The sequence below is a fragment of the Mus caroli genome, unplaced genomic scaffold (genome assembly GCF_978045245.1).
Source record: "Mus caroli unplaced genomic scaffold, Mus_caroli_1 scaffold_12, whole genome shotgun sequence".
Taxonomy (NCBI): domain Eukaryota; kingdom Metazoa; phylum Chordata; class Mammalia; order Rodentia; family Muridae; genus Mus; species Mus caroli.
Window position 1 is genome coordinate 117,087,854 of NW_028227267.1, and position 7,984 is coordinate 117,095,837.

A 7,984-nucleotide genomic window follows, 5' to 3' on the forward strand; every position below is an offset into this window, starting at 1 on the left:
CCATCATACTCAGGGAGACCCATCAGGGTCCTTCACAGAATTTTATGTTCTTTCTCCCTTCATTCCATGAATGTTTTTGAAAACTATTTTATAGTCAAAATAGCAAATTTGGAAACTTAGCTAGCCAACATGTATTATTTTATTAAGAGGAGTTGAACGAATCAGCTTTGAGACAAACATATTTTGGTTCTCACAATACTGTATTAATTATTTGTGAACATCCACTTGTCAAAACTGGATCTGCCTCAAAGAGGCTCTAGGGGTCCAGATTGTTGGAAAATTTCATCTCAGACTGAATGAGACTAGATCCCAGGGCTGACAACACAGGGTCTGTTGTCTTCAGGTGGATTCTGAAACACAGTGAATAATGATTGGGAGACATTCCTAACTGTCAAGGAATACAGTGTGCGTAACCAAAGGAAAATGCAAACAGAAGAAGCTGAGGTGAGGTGGGAGTCATCTAAGGTCAGGAAGGTCAAAGAAGGCACAGTGCTCTGGTCAGATCTTAAAAGAAAAGAAACTCCTAAGCCTCCAGCTTGCACCCTGGGCAGTGGAGAAGTATTTCTTTATAGCTAGCAGAGCACAGTAACTGTGAGTCAGGATCAGAAATTACATATCTCTGCAGCACAGGATCTGCTCACATCAAATGGCCATGAGTGGTAGAGGATAAAGATGTGTGAGTCTGTGGTGAGAGGTTTTCTGCATAGGCAATGCGTGTTTTTTTCCCTCATGGGAGATCTTATTTTATACTGACACACTGAGAGCTGTCAGAACCCCACTGATGGTCTGAAGATGAGATGGATTTAACAGTCGTTTGGCAAGAATCACAAGAATCTCTGTCTTTTATTATTTGCTTATACTGCATGCTGTGACATCATAGTGCATCCACTGACTGCTCCATGGAACACTCAGGAACCACTGTCAGAGACCAGAGCTTGCCAGCCCCCTATCTGCAGGCCAGATGCCCTAGAATCAGATTGCAAGCTCCTCACATGAGAAGAACTGAGCATCTAGGACCAACTGTTGACCAGTGGGTAGTTGCCTTATTTTTTTGTTGTAGCTTTTTATTTTTTTCCTTTTAATCTTTTTTTCATATTAGTCCATATAGACACATTTAAAATCTTGTAAGCATAACATGGGTGATACTTTGTATTTTATTTTCTGACTATGCTTTAACTTTAAACCTCTTTTCTTATTATTCTATTGATTAAACTGTGATTATTTTAATGATCCATTGAGAAAGTACATTGTTTCCATACTATTTCCATTTTTATGATGCTAAAGTTTACCTCAGTGGCCTTGCAATTACAAATAACTGTGTTGCAAAGAATAAGTAAAAACCATACTTTCTTTTCTAAACTTATGTCCTTGGAAGAAATCCCCAAATGTGTGATAACCTAGCTATGAGACCTCAATATTATTATACCGGTAGAAATATTTGGTCTTGATGGAATAAATAAGTTTGTCTCTCTGGAGTGGAATTAGGGAACAGATGAGATTCTCAGGAGTTGTCAAACCATCTCCTTCATGATTTAGTTGCTGAAATCAGATTTCCCAGTGGACAGACTTAAAAATACAGGAAGAGTTCTTATGCCAGGGAGAATCAGCCTCCCCAACACTCTTCCTTTAACAGTTGAGTCTACAGGGACAGGAAAGTGCATATATGAATTTTTTTTGACTCTCAGAGAGCCTGCTAACATCTCCCCTTGCTTTTCTCCAGGTCTCCTTGACTGTGAAACCACTGGCTTCTGGAACTAACATACAACTGCCCACTGCCCAGCTCTGGCACTGGAGATGAATACCAGTTTGAGGTCTTATAAGTGACCTCAAATAGTTCTTGAGTGTTGATGTTAATCTGCAAAAGAAGAAGCACAGCCAGGCAAAAACTCTATTTCCTTGTGAAAACTAATCACACCCTGACAGGAGAGGCTTCTCTTTCAGAAAAGAAAGGGGCTTTCTGCTCTAAAGTCTGAGAGGTCAACGTTCAGTTGTCATTGTAGCTTTTGTAAAGGCTCTGTGCCCATGGGAAGTGTAGTGGCCCCTAAGAAAGCTCCACAGGCAAGCAGATACTTTCCTCTCCTTCTTTCGTGCCCCACCTTCTGTGATACTCACCTGTTGCAGGATATTTTTGATCACACTGTGAACCTCAAGATTGTGAACTGGAAAAACCTGTTTCTTCTTGTAGTGTGGCTCAGCCCTAGAAAAGCTCTCTGTAAACAAGAGTAAATAAAGTCAAGAAGTAGAGAAAGCAACCAGTTAACAGGGAGTAAACATAAAACAAAACAAAACAAAACAATACCAAACAAAAAACCAGGAAAGAGAAAGGAAAGTCTGAGCTGCGGGGCGTTTAAGACAGCATGGAGCAGGATCTTATTTCTTCCGGGACATCAGCTGAGGAGGAAGGTCAGCTGGGTGCTCTCTCTGCCTCCCTGAGCTAGCAGGCTTTCACCACAGCAGCCAGCTCCTGAGCCTTCATTTGGTAAATTGAATTTTTGGGATTTTTAAAAACAACACTCACTATACCACGTATCCTTCTCAGGAAACCTCTCTCCCATTCTTCATCTCAGTTCTGTACTACAAATTAAAGTGACTTCTGACATTTTTCCTTCCTCATCTCCATTTCCCACAGAGGAAGAAGAGCTCCTGTGAGTTTTTTCTCCAATTACAAGAAGGAATACGTTCAGTTAAATTCATCCCCCACTGAGCTAGAGTTTGAAACTCTCCACTTCTCCTCAAACTTTGGATACAGATCGAGTGTGTCACTCAAGCAATGGGACCTTGAAAACATGAAGGCTTCTGGGAGGCCTTTGGGTCACAGGAGTTTCTAACTGCCTTTAAATACATTATATAACCCTCCTGGGCCCCGAACACTCGTCCCTGGGAATGTGGCCTTGAAATTGTTCTCTTCTTCCTTTGGGGGTCACCAGACTGTTTTCTTCCATTGTGATACCGTCAGCTTGAAGTCCTCACCATATCAAAGCTAGTACTGGCCTTATCAGTTTGCAAAAGAAAGCTAAATAAACCCCTTCATGAACTTCCTACTCACAGGTACTTTGTTCTAATAATAACTAAGAGTAGCACAAATGACATGAAGGGCATTCGTTGTGTCAAATGAACAAAGTTAAGCACGGAAAAGCAGACGCTATATGATTGTGCTCCTGTGTGGTGTCTAAATAAGTCAAGTTGTGCTGGTGAAGATTGAGTCGTGGCTAGCAAGGATGGGGTAGAGAGGTTGTGAGATGAAGGGGCATCAATCAAAGGCACAATTAGTCACTTCCACATGACCAATATATTTCAGAGTGTATCTCATAGTATAACTAATATTAACATACTGTAAGTTACCGATTTCATAAAAGTAGATTTCAAGTGTTCTCATTAGATAAAATGTAGGCATTTGGTGGTGATGAAAATTTAATTAGTTTGGTTTCATCAGTCTTCCATGTATGCAAACATCAAATACCAAAGCTTCACCTTGTATTTCATCAATATATGTTGCATTATTAATTAAAATAAATGAAATATGTTTACAGGCTTACCAAGATATGGAAAGAAAAAAAAAACTGTACTCACCCCCAATATGGTACCATAGATGAGCTGATGCTATTGAAACAGAAATGACTTCCTAGTGACGTGTCAAAGAAGGGGAAAGATCATTTTTCCCTTGTGTTCTGAGGACCCTGGAAATGTGAACCGCTGACCTTGAAGACCAGAAGGAAACTTTGAGATGCTGATACTCATCTACTTGCTCTGAGATCTGGGAACGACTGACCCAAAAAGAAAACCTCATCACAGGTGACAGGGGAGGTGCAAGTCAAATCCTCTCAGTGTTCTCTTTCCTTTCCATGCCAAAGCCACCTCCAGGTTTCACAGCTGCTGTTCCCTACACATTGACCCTACTATGTATATGCATTGTGTATATGTACAATGATATGTACAGGGTGGGCAATGTAGTTTTCCTTGGGTTGTAAAGAATAATCACTCCTGAAAAATAAGAGAGGAGAGTGAAGAATAACTATTGAAGAAATCACACTCTTCAATTACAAAGAGTGCTATAAGCAGTCACCCTCTTGAAAATCACTTAGTAAAGCCGACAGACAGTCAAAGCAATGCACACAGTGTTCCAGCATTCGGTGACCTGCTGACTTAGTCCAAGTGAGACCAGGCTAGAAATCTTCAAAGCCTGTTTTCTCCAGAAAGGCTCCAGCTCCTAAAAGTTGTCTAACCTTCCTGACTATGCAGTCTAGGTTCCGCCAAACTAAATATTGCATTCTAGAGACAATATTCAGACTAGAAATCTGTCCGGATGGTACCAGTTGGTCATTTCACATGGCTGACACACATAAGCCACAGGCATGACTGGACTTTGTACTTTTCTCTCGTAAGATGTAGGGGCTGAAGCAGGGACCTCTAGAAATCTCCCTGCTGCTCAGTGACTCTGAGGAGCCCTGAACCTTTCCCATGTAATCACATTTTGAACGATCCATATCGTAGGAAAGAATTTCTTATTTTTTCATTAAAACAAGCCCATTTCTGACATTCAGTAGGGTAGCGCGTAGAGTACTGGTTGATGGAAACTGGGTTACTGGAAGTGCACTTCCTTGTTGGCTCTGAAACCATCCATGCCTAAGGGTGGTGCCACCTGACTTCCTGGAGACTGAGTGCCCTTGAATAACCCAGTCACTTGCCTAGCAAGCAAGAGCTGTGTTCTACCAGACAGTCACAGGCTCTCACTGTTTAAAGACAAAGGATTCGAAAGGTTTTTTTCAGACTCTAGGACATGGTAGACTCCCCTAGCCTCCAGTCAAGTGTCTCAGCTCCATCCTTGTCCTTATCATGGTTCTGGAGCACTGACTGCTCATTAGTCTTGGTCTAAAGTTTCTTTCCCCAGATCAGAGCATATGCTCCCTTAGAATCTAATTCCAAAAAAGTCATCTCCAGGCTCCTACAGCGTCCATCTGGTTAATTTATTCCTAGGAACAGGCACGGGAGACATAGGAGGTGAGATGTTAGATTAGTGGTCTTTCATTAAGTGGCTAATTAAGCACTTTTCATCATGACCCATGCTGGGAACATTTGCTCAGATTGTGGAATCATGAGAAGCCAACAGAACCACAGCAGAGTGCAGTGGTCATGTGTAACATTTGATCCAAAGGGGATCATCTGTGTCATTAGGATCCAGGTCCATTCTGACCTGCTTCCCCACACTTGGCAAATGGTAGTCCTCAGACCTCAGGCTACCAGGACGAAGCAGACAAATTCTGCTCCCTTTATCTACAGGTTCTGAGCATTTGGATTCTACCAAACACAGACTGAAAATAACTTAAAAATGTGCAGCTTTCCCCCTAATCAGTGTCATTCAACAGCTATTTGCAGTGTTTACATTATATTATGGATTCATTTTATACAGGAGACTTGAAAATTCATGATTTTTGGAATCCAAGAGGTGCCGGGAACCAGTACCCTTTGGATGCTGAGCAACACCAACAGCCCCACCACAGGCTTACTAGCATTAAGCTGTTCAAATTAGAGATTCATTCCATCACCTTCACCTTCGGTCATGCCTTGAAATGCAAATACTTTCAAGGATGGCATTTGACATCACACAATAGACCAAAGAGGGAGATAGATTTTGCAAAGGATAAGGGTTTGGATAGAGTCTCTGCCCTGCTCCTCTGAAATCAAGCTGTGTTTGCCTACTTCTCTTGCTTGCTTGTGCGATTGGCTGTGATAAGGAAACAGAACTAAATCCTCTTTACTCCGACCCATCCAAATATCCTTGTGATAAGGGATCAAAAGGAGCGTGGGTGGATTTGTACTCCACAGGTGTAGTATTTGCCTTGCCTCATTTGTCATTTTACACAAACATTGTCTATTATTTTTTATGGCCAGGAGAAGGGCAGACGCCAAGGCTCTTGCAGTGAGTAAATACTGTATTCTAAAGTGTCGGAGGAAGACATTAAACACTCGTAAGTAAGGGGCTCACGCATACAGAGCCCATCCTCCTGATTTACAGCTTCCACTCTTGCTGCCTACAGCCCCTCCCTGTAATTGCATGCTGACCCTTCTTAAAATGGAAAACTTGTGTTATTTTCTCGGCCTTTTTGGGGATTTACCGTGTATGAAAGTGCTCATTTGAAAGAATGAAGCCTGTGAGGCTGGAGAGGTGACTCAACAGCTAAGACCACAGCTGCTTTTGCCAAGAACCTGAGTCTGATTCCCAGCACCCATACCAGGTACCTCATGATGTCCTATAAATTCAGCTCTAGAAGTTTGGCCTCTATAGGCACCTACACTCAAATGCACACACAGACACACAGACACACACACACACACACACACACACACACAATTTTAAATAATAAAAAGATTTCAGAGAAAGAAAAGAAGCTTGAGCAATAGCACTTCCCACCCACTGTGCTTGGCTCTGTTTCCCTGTGTCTACCTTAGGTACCACATGCTGAATGCAGGAAACAGGAAGGATATATTCAGATGCCTTGCCCTAGATCCAAGATCGGCACACAGGGAGCAGAGAGTGAGAGCAGGAAGTGAGACCAGGCTAGAAATCTTCAAAGCCTGTTTTCTCCAGAAAGGCTCCAGCTCCTAAAAGTTGTCTAACCTTCCTGAATAGTTCTGGCAGCCAGGGATCACGTGTTCCAGGACAGAAGCTTTGAGAGGACATCTCTCACTGAAATCATCTCTGTCCGGACCATCAGCTCTCCATATGGTGACTATTCCTTCTGACATCAGGTAGACTCCAAAGCCAGGTTGAATGTGTGACTCATCTTTCTAGACCTGTACCCTGCATCCCTTCTTTGCTGCACCATTTATCTTTGTATGTATGGTGGCCATCATTTAAACCCATCTGTCAGGGTTTGGGATTTAGCTCAGAGGTAGAGAGCTTGCCTAGCAAGCGCAAGGCCCTGGGTTAGGTCCTCAGCTCCTGGGGAAAAAAATGTAATAAACTTGTCTTTCTCTGCCTTCTGGCTTTTTAGCCAGAATCTCATCTTCACTACTATACACTCAAGCAATGTTATTGGCTGGCACATATTCCAAGCCATGAGAATCTGTGTTACAGTTCAAACAGAGGCCCTAATATTTCATACAGCTTTTTCATAGTTAGGCATTGCTTACTTATTCTTGCTATCTGTTGAATAAAACACACTTTATTATCCTATCCAGGCATAGTTTTCCTTATATGAACCAAACAGATACAAAGCTATGATATAGATACAAAGCATGATTATAAATAAGGATAAAAGTCACTGAATGTCATTCCATTCCATTCTACAAGCCCACATATTGTTAATGAACCAGTGTGAACACTCTAGTACGTAGCATGAAGCTGGGAGAGTGGAGCCAAAACTGAGGATCACTAAAGTCTCCTGCAATAGCCAATTCTATCCAGGGTGTCAGATGCTTTCTACTCTGAGACTAAGCAAGATCATATGAGCAAAGTTCACATGAGCTTGGCTGTACACGGTCACAAGGACACCATACTTAGGAACATCATTTGAATAATACTAAGATGATCACAGCACATGCAGTATGGTTTACTGTACCTGAGAGGGCATGAGAACATATCTGAGGACCATTCTGTTTGGAGGACTGAGGTCCTGGGTCTCTTGTCCTATTTTCTAAGCATTTTCCCACAAGCTATCAGAATCCTCCTTACACAGCTTCTGCCCGACTGGCAATATAGATTAGTAAAAAAACTAAAGAGAAAATGAATTCATGGTTTTCTATGTGTACTTAAAAATGTATTTTTCTTTAATTTACTTTAGCAAAATTTACAGATGGTGCTGTTGTAATTAATATTTTCTCATCATTTGTATCCTACTTTGACAATAATTTCTGAGTAAATAAAATTTGTATGTAATTGCATTAAATTTTAATATATATTCATAGAAAGAATAAGTTAGATGTAAGAAATTGAATCTTATCCTCACAGTTATTTTCTTTAAAATATTTTAAATGTGCCTATTAA

General features: G+C 41.3%; 1 long non-coding RNA gene across 1 annotated transcript; it reads left to right on the plus strand.

Moving 5' to 3' along the window:
* The first annotated feature begins 939 nt into the window (after window positions 1-939).
* Window positions 940-3,790, plus strand: LOC147001946 (uncharacterized). The gene is made up of 4 exons (XR_015044762.1): window positions 940-1,030; window positions 1,721-2,479; window positions 2,630-3,048; window positions 3,531-3,790. It is a non-coding gene; the product is annotated as an uncharacterized LOC147001946 (long non-coding RNA).
* The last annotated feature ends 4,194 nt before the right edge of the window (window positions 3,791-7,984 follow it).